This window comes from Lutra lutra, chromosome X (assembly GCF_902655055.1).
Source record: "Lutra lutra chromosome X, mLutLut1.2, whole genome shotgun sequence".
Taxonomy (NCBI): Eukaryota; Metazoa; Chordata; class Mammalia; order Carnivora; family Mustelidae; genus Lutra; species Lutra lutra.
Window position 1 is genome coordinate 40,281,925 of NC_062296.1, and position 15,557 is coordinate 40,297,481.

At 38.0% G+C, this 15,557-nt stretch overlaps 1 protein-coding gene across 3 annotated transcripts in view; it reads right to left on the bottom strand.

The window, feature by feature from the left end:
* IL1RAPL2 (interleukin 1 receptor accessory protein like 2) overlaps positions 1-15,557 on the bottom strand; it is a 1,206,855-nt gene that overhangs the window by 638,511 nt on the left and 552,787 nt on the right. The gene's annotated exons all lie outside the window — the stretch shown is intronic.

Genomic DNA, 15,557 nt, shown 5'->3' on the forward strand with positions numbered 1-15,557 from the left:
CCATCCTGAGGGATTGTCTGTCCCAACCCACCACCAGAATAATAGCAGGAGGGGCAATCTGGCTACAAAAAGCCTTAGTGAATTCAGAAATGTAAAGTAGAACATATCCCAATGGAAATCAATTTCCAGAGGGGGAGTATAGCCAGAAAGGGGGATGGGGAGGATTTGTCTATCTCCCCCCTCTTATGACTATAAGCTGTATTGAGTATGGCTAAGTGTTATTGAGTATGGATAAATGTATGGTTTAGCTCACAGGTGGAAGGATGATGAGGTGTCACACCTGGACCAGACCGAGAAAACTGGAGGAGCCTTGGACATTACTTAGGGACTGTGGACCTAGAAACTGAAGCTGTCATGGGCTCAGGACATCTCTGCAGCATCTGGACATGACGTTAAGGCATCTCATTTGGGAACAGATACAGATAATCATTTTCAAGATTTGGGGCCAGACCCCTAGGTAGTTATCAAAGGGCCTGTACTTGTCAGAAATATTCTTGGACTTGTTTAAATTCTTCTACGGCAGGGTTTTACAACCTCAGTACTCTTGATGCTTTGGGCTAGATACTTACGTGTTTCAGGGGACTGTCCTGTGCATTTAGGATGTTTGGCCAAATCCCTAACCTCTACACATTAGATGGCAGTAGCACCTACACTTCCATTGGAACAACTGAACATGTCTCCAGATACTATAACATGTCTACTGGAGGGCAAAATCACCCCTGGTTGGGAACAAAATCCTGAGGGGTAGTCAGAACAGGGGGAAGAGAGTTGTAAGGAGCACATGCTCAGCAGTGCCCAGGGCTGCAGGGGAGGCCCTAAGGAGGAGAAAAAGTGATTTTTGAGCAGATATGGGGAGGGGAGGGGCAGAAACCAAACTGCAAGGACCAGGGACTAAGTGGGAAGCAAAGTGCAGTACTGAGAGAGGCTCTTTTAAGTACTCCTGGTGGTGAAGGGAAGAAGTTGGGTAGGATACATGACTGAGAGATAAAAACGTTCTTTTGAATATGGGAGAACTTGAACCATGGAGGAGAAAGCTTAGGAAAACTTGAAAGTACAGGAAATTTGTAAAAGAAGGAAATAGACCCTGTATACTGTTTTGGAGGCATGTCCAATGTACTGTTCAATAAAAAAATATGTTTGTAGGAAACAAAACCCCCAAAGTTCTCCAAGTGTACATACGTATATGTATTTTATAGATTTATGTGTGCATTATGTTATAGATTGGTGTTTGAAAAAGCATAGGAAAGTCTGGAAAAACTTGTTTTTTTTTTTTCTTTTCAAAAAATGGAGTAATACGGGGCATTAGGATGGAGGGCTTCTACTTTATGTATTTCTGTGTTGTGAAAATAAATGTTCACAGATATACAAAAAAATTAAAGGATGTGAATTTGTTGACTTGAATGGGTTTGGAAAAGCCACCTCTTCCTTTGGGAAAGGAGAAGAGGAAAGCGGACACAGATCTATGTGGCAAAAAGATGGGAAATGAAGAGGGTTCCCTCATGTGTCCTTTAAACAAGACACCTAAGAATGAGGACAGAAGGTCTGGGTGGGGGTGGGGGCTTCTGGGCAATGGCATATTTAGGAATATGGCATATTTAGGGGGAGGTGGGGAGTTGGAGGGAGGAAAGGATCATCTAGCTGCACAGAGTATCCAATTAGGATAGGACCCAACTGAAAGAAAACCAAAAGGGAGGGCAATTGGGGAGCCTAGCAAGGTCACTGGAAAGGAAGGTAAGTAGTTCTAGGAGGAGTACCAGACATAAATCTCTGCTGTTGTAACTTGTTTTCATAATTTATTTTTCTCAAGGAGAGATTCAGTCTGTTTGGATTTAGGATTTATGTTTGGTAAGATTTAGGAAAAAGGCTGATATTTTCATAATTTCATGCATTATAGCCATTTTAAAGTTTTTTCTCTATATGTCCAGAGGAAAGAATTTGATAAGTTATAATTAATTCTATTTTTATCACTAAATATCCTCATCAAACCTAACAGAGTTGATCTGACTCAGCCTTTGAGCCTTCAGGCTAGCATGCTTAGTGACATGGGTAGCTAAAGGATAAGACAGCTTTAAAAATGATGGTGCTGGAAGAAAGACCTCAACTCTAATGGACAAGGTAAGGGGATGAAAATTTCACAGGGACAATGCCTTGGTCAAAAACAGTGATTTTTACCTCTGTAGAAATGATAATGATGCTCTCTGGGCTTGCATTTGAGGTAATGGCAGGCAAAGTAGTGAAAGGGAATGACCAGGGAAGTTACCTCTGACTTCCCTCTTTCTACTCTTTCTAATGATCTATCCATGCTCTGGGAAGTCAAACATGGCTACACATTTCTCTAAAACAATGGAAATTAAAAGTAACTCAAACCATAATTAAATTTAGAAACAATGCTTTTTTAATCTTTGCTTTATATCATGCAGGATCAAAGTCAAAAGTTTGCCAGAATGTTTATACAAAGACATTACCTAATAGGAAACTTCCCTAAATGCCTTAAAAATCAGAATTTTCTATGACTTTGCAGCTTGTTGTAAATGGTGGTGTTTCCAGCATCATTCTTTGTACTGTCATAGTAACTGCCTTCCTGCTTATCTATTTCTGTTTCTATTGGCAAACTTAACACATCAGGGGAACAAAGGGTTCATGTAACCAAATTATAAACCTTCAGACCCTAGTAATCAGAGTTACAGCCAGTGAATCAGCAACCAACATGTGTGGAAAGCCTGTTCTGCTCTATGTGTGTGTGAAGCATGGTAGAGGGTAGTCTATGGGTTTATGGGTCTTTAGACCAGTTAAAAAAACAGAAGGAGGGCTATAAGGAGGGAGCAGTACAGAGAGAGAGATATTTCACCTGAGAGTAAAAGAGATGAATGTAAATATGAAACATAGCCAAATCACTCTCCTTTATGAGGAGCTGAAGGAAGGTACTGGTAAAGGACAGAATAATGGGGCTGAAAAATAACAAAATGTGTATGACATCTCTCCACCCATATAAATGTATATTGCCTTAGTAGTATGTTCTAGTTTCAAAACAAGAAGATGTAGATTAGTGTTAACCTGGGTCTTGCGTTAATGAGATCAAGGTGATGTGGAATTCCACCTCACCCTCCCATTTAGCTTTTGTGTTTCACAGCCATAGATCCAGATTCTACCTACTAAACTTTAACTGGTTCTCTTGCCAAAGTGGATCACTCGTCACAGTGGTGAAAGAATGAGGATGGTTCCACATGAATTCATCCCCATCCCTGAGAAAACAAGTTGGAGTGCATGTGCTGAGTGACAATGCTGAGGTCAGCAGCATCTTCTTTTGTTAATAAGAGGAATCAGAGAAGGGAATTTACCCCATTTAAATGTGTACTTTCTCCATGGAAATAGCATCTGCTAAAAACTTGCATTGTGATGGGACTATAAGTTAAGGTCCTCATTAGTTGTGTTGTTTAACTTGTTTTCTTTTTTTTAAATTAATTAACTTATTTTCATTTTTTTAATTTTCAGCATAACAGTATTCCTTGTATTTGCACCATACCCAGTGCTCCATGCAATCCGTGCGCTCTCTTATACCCACCACCTGGTTCCCCCAACCTCCCACCCCCCGCCGCTTCAAACCCCTCAGATTGTTTTTCAGAGTCCATAGTCTCTCATGTTTCACCTCCCCTTCCAATTTCCCCCAACTCCCTTCTCCTCTCTAACTCCCCTTGTCCTCCATGCTATTTATTATGCTCCACAAGAATTGATCAGTGCCTTAGTCTCTTAAAGTCTCATGTTCCCAAAATATATCTAGTTAATGTTAGTTTCACATTGAGTAAAAAGGTCTTGATAAACTCAGATTCCAGCCAAAATGACCTCCCAGTTTTTCCCTGTGCATAGGCCATGTTTTACTGCCTCCTTGCCCTGGAACACTGTTCCATCTGCCTGGGAAGGTTTCCACTATTGCCACCTGTTCAGATCCTCAAGAACCATCTCAGGGGTGCCTGGATGGTTGGGTGGGATCCCAGGGTCCTGGGACTGAGCACCACGTCCTGCTCCCTGCTCTGCAAAGAGCCTGTTTCTCCCTCTCCCTCTGCCAGCCACTCACCCTGCTTGTGTGTGTGCACAGGCTCTCTCTCTCTCCCTCTCTCTCTCTGCCAAATAAATAAATAAAAACCTTTTTTAAAAAGAAGAACCATCTCAAACACCCCTGATTTTATAAGTCAAAATCTATTTTCCTTACTCTCTGCTATTTTATCTCTACCCTTATAGCCCTTCACTCTCTCTCATGTGTGATGGAAAAAAGGACATTAAGTTAGTGTTGGCAGGTTTCCCATTCTCCTTGCCCTTTAAATAGGATCATTTTTTTGGATGCATGGGTCTCTACTTATCCAGTAAAATCCAGTTACTTCTATGGAGATTCTTGGTATGCCAGATCAGTTCCTGGGCTTTTACTGTGCAGAACAGTTGTAATTGGCAGAAAGAGCTGAAAAATTGCAAGGAACAATGGTAGTGCGATTAAGTAACATTGGAAATGGAAGCAAGAGCTTCTTACAAAGAAGCAAACAAGTGATATAGTATGGAAAAGGAAAAAAAAAAGAGGAAAAACTTGCAGGGGATACATTTCAGACTGAATTTTATAGTTGAGAATGAGGAGAGATTAGAGTGTTTTCTGGGTAGTTGTAGTGTGTAAGAGATATTGAACATGAGGGGAGGTGGACCATGAGAGACTATGGACTCTGAAAAACAATCTGAGGGTTTTGAAGGGGTGGGAGGTGGGAGGTTGGGGGAACCAGGTGGTGGGTATTAGAGAGGGCACGGATTGCATGGAGCACTGGGTGTGGTGCAAAAACAATGAACACTGTTACACTGAAAAGAAATTTTAAAAAAAGAGATATTGAACATGAAAGTAATATGAAAAGCTGATCTTAAATGTTGCTAGGCATTACAAATTGGCTTCCTCTTGATGTTTTTCAAAGGACTATAGTAAATCCTTAAATATTCAAACTTTTAAGATTGTTTAGTTGCTATACTATTTCTTAGGATACAATTATATGCTGAACCACATGGACTTTTATTTGATTTTTACTTGCTCAATTGTAATTTGTATACAAGTCCTAATTCCTGTTTTAATCTGTTAGAAGGCAAGGGCCTGTCATTCACTTTTGACTCTTTTGATATCTTTCACAGAGCAGATGCTCAATAAATATTTGTTAAGTGACTAATAGATACCTAAGACCTGAAATGATATCAGCTAAAAAGCATCCTTTATGTTAAAAAACAAAATAAAACTATGGTTAGGAAAGAATGTGTTCTCACTTTTCTACCAGTATGAAATATTTTACCTTCAAGATGAATGGAACAAAGTGGTTTCATGCAATATGTTCTTGAAAAACATAACCCTGCCTTTATAATACCTCATTATATTCATTCTAGCACTTCATCATATACTAATGTATATGCTTCTCTAATTGATTCATCATGAATCTTCTATCTTGGAAATTTGGGAATCAGAGTAAACAGAAGAAGGAAAGTCAGCTAAGTATATACATCCAGCAAGCTTTCTCCATCTCTTATTATTTGGTAGAGAACAACTTTTAATCATGTCTACATAATGTTTGGAAACTGATAAATGATCATGAAGAGTTCCAAGCTCTGTAAGACAAGTTTTATCTGGTTTTATCTCTGGAAATTTCTGCTTTAACCTGATCCTCACTTACCACAAACTAAGAATCTCTATTCCACTGTCCTCTGTTGTCCACCTTTAATCAATAGAATCTCATCTTCATCCCCAGATGATATTTTACACTCCAGAAACTGAAAGCAGAATCACAGAACTTCATACAGGAAAGAATTAAGTATATCTAATTTGTAGTAATATACACTCTTCAAGTGTTCTCTTTCTCAGTTAAGAACAACAATGATTTACTCATTTGCTTAAGTCAAAAACACACAAGTCATCCTTTATTCAACTATTTCATTTTGCACATTCAGTGCATCAGTATGTCCTGTCAGGTCATCTTTCAATACATATCTTGGCTCCATTCACTTCTCCCCATCTCCTTAGCTACCAACCCAATCTAAGTTGACCATCATGTATCTCCCTTCAACTGATGTAACTGCTTATCAATGTGGTCTCTTTGCTTGTCTCCGTACAATCCATTCTCACTGGGGCAGCCAGAGTGATCTTTAAAAAATGGAAATCTGATCATGTTATTCCTTGGCTTAAAATAAACAGACAAACTGTAACTCTCCCCATTTGCCTCTGTTTGCTAATAAAAATCAACTTCTTATTCTGGCCCACAATATGCAGCAGGATCTGACCTATGCTTGCCTCTCCAGCCCTATCCAATACTATTTTCCCTCTCAATTTATTGTACTCCATCCACCCAGACTGGCTTTTTAAAATTTCCTTGAATAAAACCTGCTCCTGTTTCATGATCTTTGCACTTGCTGTTCATTCTGACTGGCACACTGTTCCCATAGATTTTCACAAGACTGGTTTCCTCCTGCCATGCAGGTCACAGTTTATAAGCCCCTTTCTCTGGGAGGCCTTTCTTGACCACTCACCCAAAATGACCTTCCAGTCACTCTTGTAACATGACCTTTTTTTATTCTCACCATCAGTACTACCCGGCATAATCTTGTGAATGTATCTATATGTTTCCCCCACTCTAGAAGGTGAGTCTCAGGAGAGTAGGAACTTTAATCTGTTTATTCAATGCTATATGCTAAACACCTACTGTAAGTGTTCAAAATTAGCTTAATTTGAATAAACAAATTTTCACTTTACAGGTAAGGAAATCAAGGCACAGGTCACACAACTAAAATACACCATTATTCCCTTGGTTAATATTGGAGTCAAAACCTAGTAGTACAGAGTTTGTAAACTGTGAGTCTACTGGTTGAATCTTAGTAGGGACTCTTAGGAGAGGAGCCCAGAAAATTTAAAAATTGGGGAAATTTCATATAAATATTCAGATCTCAGGTTTTTCTTCAAAAAATCAGAAGATCTGGTGGTATTTGACCTATATTCCTACATGGTAACAATAATTTGGATGCCAGGTGACTGCCCAACTTTAACAGAAACATAGTTCATTCACTCATTCAAAAATCATTTGTTGAGCATTTACTATGCGCCTTATACTTTGTAGGCCCTTGAGCTATATCAGGGAGCAGAAAAGACATAAGATCTCTATCCTTAAGGAACTTACATCCTAGCAGAAAGAGATAGAAAATAGACAATGAATATGACAGGTAAATTATATATATATCATAAAAGTTGATAATTGCTATGGAAAAAATAAGAGTGAGATAAGAAGTATCAGGAGTACAGGGTATGGGCACTGAGTAGAAGAGAATCTTAAGATTATATATAAATAAAATAGTCAAGGAAGATGCATCAATAACATTAAAATAGAGGAAACTGTACAATTGTAGGAAATGAGGGAGTTAATCATGTAGCTATAGGAGAATAAAGCATTTTAGACAGAGGTAACCATCTGTACAAAAACCCTAAAGCTGGATTATACCTGTCTAAAGGTATACCTGTTTGAGAAACAGTAAGATCAGAGGGCCTTGTAAGCCCCTGTAAGGTCTTGGCTTTAATTCCAAATGAAATGGGACGCCATCAGAACATCCTGAGTAGAACACAAACATTATGTGACTACTGGTATTAAGAAGAGATTGAAAGAAGATATGTAGAAGAGTAGAGAAACCAATTAGAAGTCATTGCAACAAAAGAGGTAAGAGATGGTGGCTTGGACCAGAGTGATAGCAGTGATATGGAAGGTACGGCTTGTGTAATCCACAAAGTTTGAGGGAGTTAAGACCCTGTGGGATACTGGGGCACCTGGATGGCTGAGTCAGTTAAACACCTGCCTTCAGCTCAGGTCATGATCCCAGAGTCCTGGGATCAAGTCCCACATCAGGCTCCCTGTTCAGTGGGGAGTCTACTTCTCCCTCTGCCTCTGCTCCTCCCTCTGCCTCTCCTCCTCCTCCTCTCTCTCTCTCTCTCTAATAAATAAATGAAATCTAAGAAATAAAGAAAAAGAAAGAAGAAGAAACGAAAAGAAAAGAAGAAAGAAAGAAAGACCCTGTGAGATAACCTCTTGACCAATGGGACAAGGGGGCTCAGAGAGAAATTCTCTATTTCTCCTCGTAGGTCAACAATCTTGAAACCTACTCTTCCCCTGCCTCACTTACCTTTTCCTTCACTCTTGTGTCCTTGGGATTATATTCCCTAATACACACTAGCTTTTGCCTTATTTTTTCCCCCTAGGAGCCTGTGGTAAGATAGGAGGAAGATCAATTTGGAACATATTTGTTTTAACACCAAGAAGAGATGCTGAAAAGCCTATTGAATAAAAGATTCTGTATTTTAGGAGACAGATCTGCACTGGAAGGGATACACGATGGAGTTATCAGTGTACAGATAGTATGTAAAACTGTAAGACCATATAAACAAATCATGGAGGGAGTATGGGTAGAGATGGGGGGAAAAAAAAAAACAAAACAAAACTAAGGACCAAGCCTCAGGTCCCCCTCCTGCAAAGGAATTTAAGAAAGGGTAACTGATAGAGTAGAAGGAAAGCCAGGATAGTGTAATTCTCTGGAAGTCATGTAAAGAACATATAACAAAAAGAAGGGAGTGAGTAGCTGTGCCAAGTGCACTGGTTACATAAAAGAAGGAGTGACAATTGACCTGACCATTGGATTTAGCAACATTGACACTTTGGAAACTTTGATATGAGCAATTTTGGTGCCATAGTGTAAGTAAAATTCCAGTTGGGTTGGGTTTAATAGACAATTAATGGAGAGAAACTCAAGAGTATGAAGACAGCAGTTTTGTTTTGTTTTTAAGTAGTTTTGCTATAAATGGAAGGAAGGAAATGGGCAGTGTCTGGCAGAGAAAGTGGAGCTGAGAAGACTTTCTTGTTTAAAGATTTTATTTATTTGAGAGAAAGTCAGAGAAAGAACGCAGAGGGAAAGAGCACAGTGGGAGAGGGAGAAGCAGACTCCCCACTAAGCAGATAGCCTGACATGGGGCTAGATAGCAGTACACTGGGATCATGACCTGAGCTGAAGCCAGATGCTTAACTGACTGAGCCACCCAGGAGACTTCTTTAGGTAGCATAAATATTGACCTATCTGTATGCTGATGGAAATGATCCAGTAGAAATAGAAAATTCCATGACATAGGAGAGAGATGGGAGAAATGTTCAGGTAATTTCCTTGAGTAGGCAAATGAGGACAGAATCTAGTGTACAAGCGAAGTGCATAGCAGCAACGATAGCAGACTTGAAGGCAGAGTATGCAGGTACAGATGCCAGTCGGTAGGTGAATATAGTGGAAGTTCTCTCTTAATTTCTTCAATTCTTTCAGTAAAATAGGAAGCAAAGGGAGGAGATGTTTGATGTTTGAGGAAAGCAATGTAAAATAGTCTTCTAGGAGGATGAGAGACTGAAAAGAATAAGAATAATAGTAAAGCTATTTGGCAAAATTAAGGGTCTGTTTGAGGTTTATGATAAAGAACTCAAAGTGAGAGTAGTCAAAGTTATTATATATTTCCCTTCAGTCAAGTTAAGCTGCAGGGATGCAGGTGCAAGCACAGATGGAGAGTTGGTTTAAACAGTACCATGGTTTTCACAAGTAAGATGGAGAAAGGGTCAAGGAAATCAAGAGGATATATATGGGAGTGATTATAAAGACTGATCATGAAACTTAAACTATGCTAGGTGAGGGACACCTGGGTGGTTCAGTCAGTTAAGTATTTGCTTTGGGTTCAGGTCATGATCCCAGGGTCCTGGGATCAAGTCCCGCATCAGACTCCCTGCTCAGCGGGGAAGCTGCTTCTCCTCCTGCCTATAGCTCCCTCAGGTTGTGTCTTTCTCTCTTTCTCTCTCTGTCTCAAAGTCTTTTTAAAAAAAAAAACTATGCTATATGGGAAGAGATCAAAGGACAGTGAAAAAATTGTAGGATCACTGAGCTGCAACTTTGGGAGTCAATAGATTATTGGAATTGGGGTATAGAAACTGTAAGCTAGCAGTAGTGGCAAAATGAGAAACATGGAAATGAGATTACTGAGGAGACTGATGTAGCCCTTCAATGCCCTAAAATGTTTCAAATGGCCTGCCACAATCATTACATTACCTACTTTTTGGCCCCTGAAGAGATTTTGAATTTGCAACTACTGCCACAGATTAAAACCTTGATGTGAGGGGCGCCTGGGTGGCTCAGTGGGTTAAGCCGCTGCCTTCGGCTCAGGTCATGATCTCAGGGTCCTGGGATCGAGTCCCGCATCGGGCTCTCTGCTCCTCAGGGAGCCTGCTTCCCTCTCTCTCTCTGCCTGCCTCTCTGTCTACTTGTGATCTCTCTCTGTCAAATAAAAAAAAAAAAAAAAAAAAAAACCCTTGATGTGAGTAAAATAATCATAAAACAGAAAGTCACTGAAATTTGTATAATGATACAAGGGATTTTATATATATGTGTATATATATATATATATATATATATATATATATATATATATATAAATACCAGTTTTCACCAGCTCATCAATGATTATTTGAAATCAATTCTTATTTTATAATTATCAAGTATAACCCATTAGTTCTTACAAAGCACAAAATCTGCTGACCATACTATAAATACCTGGTCCTCTCCAATAAACAAACTAAATAGAGTTCAAATTACACAGGTATTGTACAATAAAGTGGCTTATATTTCTAACTATTACATAGCTAACATAAAACAGTATGGTTCTATTTCTAAATATTACAAAATATCTAATTAACTTTTAATGAAATGAAAGTAAATTATAATCACTACTACTTTGCTATTTACATTACCTGTAATTTTATGAATAAGCAGATAATCAAGTTTTGGAGCAGTGAAATATTAGTCTTTTCATATTATATATGTGTTACTTTATGCATACTTGCTACAAAAAATAAGTTAAACCAGGACTCCCACTTATATCCAAAACCAGGTGGAAAACATGACTAATTGCATCACACTTTAGTCTATGCAGACCAGAGAAGACATCGCTGCTTTCTCAAGACCCTACTATACAATCTTGATCTTTTCTGAGTTCAATTAATTCTATAAGATTCAGATTCTCATTATTCTATTAGAAATTGTCTTCTCTCCTGAAAATTTGTCTTAGACATTTCTTTTCTAAAGACACAGGTTTCCTTGCAATATGGCATAAAGCAAATCCTACTGTACCTGCTCAATGAACATTTGTTAACTAGCATATAAAACGTGTTTATTATATACTACACAGGCACTTATATGTCAGGATAACTTAAAGGCCATTAAAATCAGGCGAAATTACTGTGCACTTATATTTATTTATTTTCTTTTCCATTGTGGAACATTTCAAATATACTCAAGAATAAAAATAACAATATAATGAACCATTATATACTCATTATACAGATTCAATAATTAGCAATCTGCTACATTTCTTGTTTGAAATACCTCTATGACCTCAACTTTTCTGAGGATGTTGTTTTGTTGGAGTAATAATCACTAAAATATGATGACTAGCAAGGCAAATGTCTTGCAAATGTATCCAGCCTCCGGGTTGGATAAATGCACTAAGGAACACTTTAGAAAGAGTCTGTGAGACATTCATATTTTGAGAACTTCATTTATTTCAATGATTACTAAAGACCAAAAATAGTTGGACTATGTTCCCTTTTAAGAAGGGAGTTCCTTGTTCTGTTTGCTTTGTTGAAGAGGTAAATGGTCATAATGGTTTTTTAACCTATAACTGGTTTGCTTTACTTGGCCATTGTGATACCCAAACACTCAGGTTTCTATAGATGTTTGATAATACTTAATCATTCTTTTCATTATCTATTAATTAAATTCAGGATTATATAAATGTATCTGTCTTCATACGCAGCTTAAGTCACCCCTCATTACAAATTGTTGGCAAAGTGATATGTGGGATTTTGTTAAATAAGATTACGCTCATCATTTTTATCCTACTGAGTGCCTCCACTGAAAAGATTCAGGTGGGAAGCAGGGGAGACAGTAATTCTTGGACTGACACTACCTCTGAAAATACGACTCACTTCTCCATCATTTCTCTATTACCATAACCCTTAACTGACATGCTGAGAAATTCAACTAATCACTTTTTTTTTAAGATTTTATTTATTTATTTGTCAGAGAGAAAGAGAGAGCGAGCACAGGCAGACAGAGTGGCAGGCAGAGGCAGAGGGAGAAGCAGGCTCCCCACAGAACGAGGAGCCCGATGTGGGACTCGATCCCAGGACGCTGGGATCATGACCTGAGCCGAAGGCAGCGGCTTAACCCACTGAGCCACCCTGGCGTCCCCAACTAATCACTTTTGAGGGTGGCCAAAGAAATAACACAAAAATGAGTGATTGGCTACAGAAAGATCACAAACAGTAAATTTTTCTTGTTATGATTCAAATGGATGAATAATATTAAACTAAATATTTCATATCTGCATTTTTAAACACACTGTAATCAACAGACTATTTTTTTAAGATTTTATTTTTATTTATTTATTTGACAGAGAGAGGCAGCAAGAGAGGGAACACAAACAGGGCAAGTAGGAGAGGGAGAAGGAGGCTTCCCACTGAGCAGGGAGCCCGATGAAGGGCTCAATCCCAGGACCCAATCCCAGGACCCTGGGACCATGACCTAAGCTAAAGGTAGACACCCAATGACTGACTGAGCCACCCAGGCGCCCCTCAACAGACTAATTTTTAATGAGGTCAATAATGCATAGAAAACATCACCCATAATTACCTTAAAGTGATATCAAATTGGGGATTTTAGGTGGATACAGACAATGTCAAATTCAGAGTCTTTTTTCACTATAAATGTCACTCTCTTGACAATGGCATAAAATCTCCTATATGGACTGAATTTCTCACTTGGCACATATTTGGAGTCAGTGGCTAGTACTAGATCTGAAAAACATATATTATACACAGCCAAATGCCAGTTACATCACTTGTATCATTCTGAAATAGATTTCTCTGAGTTGACAAAAAACTGTTTCTTCCTTTAGAACAGTGGTTCCCAAACTTCTTTTTTTCCTTACCAAGACACATATGAGGTATGATATTCAAAACTTTCACCTATCCCGTCAGTCCCAATCACTCCCTAAGATCTGTTGCATGAATAAAAGATCAACTGCATGAATCTAAGCCTCTGCTCAGTGTGATATCATCCTTTTCTCTTCCACTGATCTACATATGAGTTGAGAACCACAGACTTAGATGATATCTACAATAGATATAAATTTAGTCTGATTTGTACCTAAAAGAGAGGGCCACCTTACAGGAAAGGATTTCAGGGGCACTGGGAAATCACACTTGTGCACGAAATACTACAAGGCTTTGTTTAAAAGCAAATAGGCTGTCAACTGAGACGGCCTAGAAGCAATCACACCCCAGTAGCAATGAGTATATTTAGCATGGAAATCTTGGTTTCTAATGCCATTCTCCATTAAAAGGAATGAGGGCTCCTTGGAGAAATGGCTGGGGCAGGAATAGGACTGGGGCAGGAAATATATAAGATAAGCCTGGAGCATCTTACAGTGCTGAAATATAAAGAAATGCTCAAAATACACACACACAAAGATAAAGTTATGTCAAAGGGACAGATATGCCAACTGAAAGAACTCTGATGGACAGAGGTAGAAGAATTTGAGCTAGAAAATAAAGTAGCATTGGGTGATTACCTAATGTACAATATAAATATCCATGAGTTCATACTGATTAAATAAATAGGAGTAAAGAGACAAATATCCTATGCAGAAGAATTATAAACAATTTTATGTGGTACTCTGCTCTTGATGAGGTGGATCATAACTCCCCACTCCTTAATTATGGGCTGTGAATAACTACTTCCTCCCAAAGAGGAGAGTATGAAAAAAAAAGAGGAAAAAAGTAACTTCACTGTTGAGAAAGACAAATACAACCTCAATCCAGGTGATCAATATCAGTATCAAAAGTGATAAGGCAAACTGAAACTCTCTATCCTTGATATGATATAAGGAGAATATTTTACATATGTGGTTTTCCCCCCAAAAAAACACATAACCCCTGTCTAACTATTGAATACATATCAGATAAATTGCAACTGAGGGACATTATGCAAAATATCTGAACAGTACTATTCAAACTGTCAAGGTCATAAGAAATAAGGAAAGTCTGAAAAACTCCAATAGCCAAAAGGAACTTAAGGAGACCTAACTACTAAATGTAATACATTATCTCAAATGGGATCCTAGAATAGCAAAAAGACATTAAGGAAAATCTGAGGAACTCTGAATAAGTATGGACTTCCGTTAATAATAATGTACCGCTATTGGTTCATTAATTGTAACAAATGATCCATAATCATGTAAGATGTTGATAATAGGGAAATGGGTGCAGGGCATACAGGAACCTACTGTACTATCTTTGCAATAATTCTGTAAATCTAAACCTTTTCTAAAACTTGTAAGTTTATTTAAAGACAAGGAGCACTCAGTGTGGTACATAAACAGTGAATTTTGCAACACTGAAAAAAATTAAATTAAATTAAATTAATTTTAAAAATAAAGGTAAATGGAGGGGTCTTTTATTAAAACATATTTTATAGGGACAAAAAACTAGAAACAAAATACATGCAAATAAATAGGAAAATTATTGACTAAATTGTGGTATCATAGACTATAAAGCAACACAGAATATTATATACTTAAAAGGATGAGTTAACTCTCTACCAGTTAACTTTGAAAAATTCCTACTATGTATTTTTACTAAGAAAAGAAAATGTAGAGAAATGTGTAACTCTTATTTTATAAAATAATGAGAAAAAAAAGAATAGAGAGAAGGTATTCAAGGATACATGCTGGATTACAAATTGCTCAGAGTAGGAGAATGGGGTTAGAGGAGAGAAAAGAGGAGAGGAGTAGCAAGTCTGGAGATATAAGCAGGGCAGGGAAAATAAGCAATAATTAATTTGATAATTCATTATCAGTATAGAACATCTATATAGTGAACTGATGCCTTGCAAATAAAATTTTAAATCTGTGAAAACGAAAAAAAATGAATCAGAAGGAGGAGAAGAGATCTACTTTAGACTGAGGATTTAATGAGGGTGGGAGTAGAGAAGAGGTGAGTAGGAAAAGAGTAACTGCACCCTAAAGAACATAATGTCAGTCACTGAAGCTGAATTACCATCCTTTTATCAATTTGCCAAGAGATACCCAACTAGGTGAAAATACTGATTATCACTAAGGATGTGATGAGAATTTATGCCAATATCCTGGAGTTTTTGCCCACCACAAACAGAAACTAAACTCACCACTTGCTTCCCCAACACTTCCCACTCAAAACATACAAATACAAAAGTGATGCCTAGAGTATCAAGAAGATTATTTATACACCACCTTGTTCTCCTGGCCTTTTGAACAATGAGGCCTCACCAGGGGTTTCAAAGTGCTTTTGATGAAAAGGTGACATAGCTTTGGCATCAAAGTCCACACAAGACAAAAATAGGAAGGGTCTGCATTTCCAAGAAGTTAAAATCAAATAATAGAGTGTAGGTCCCTG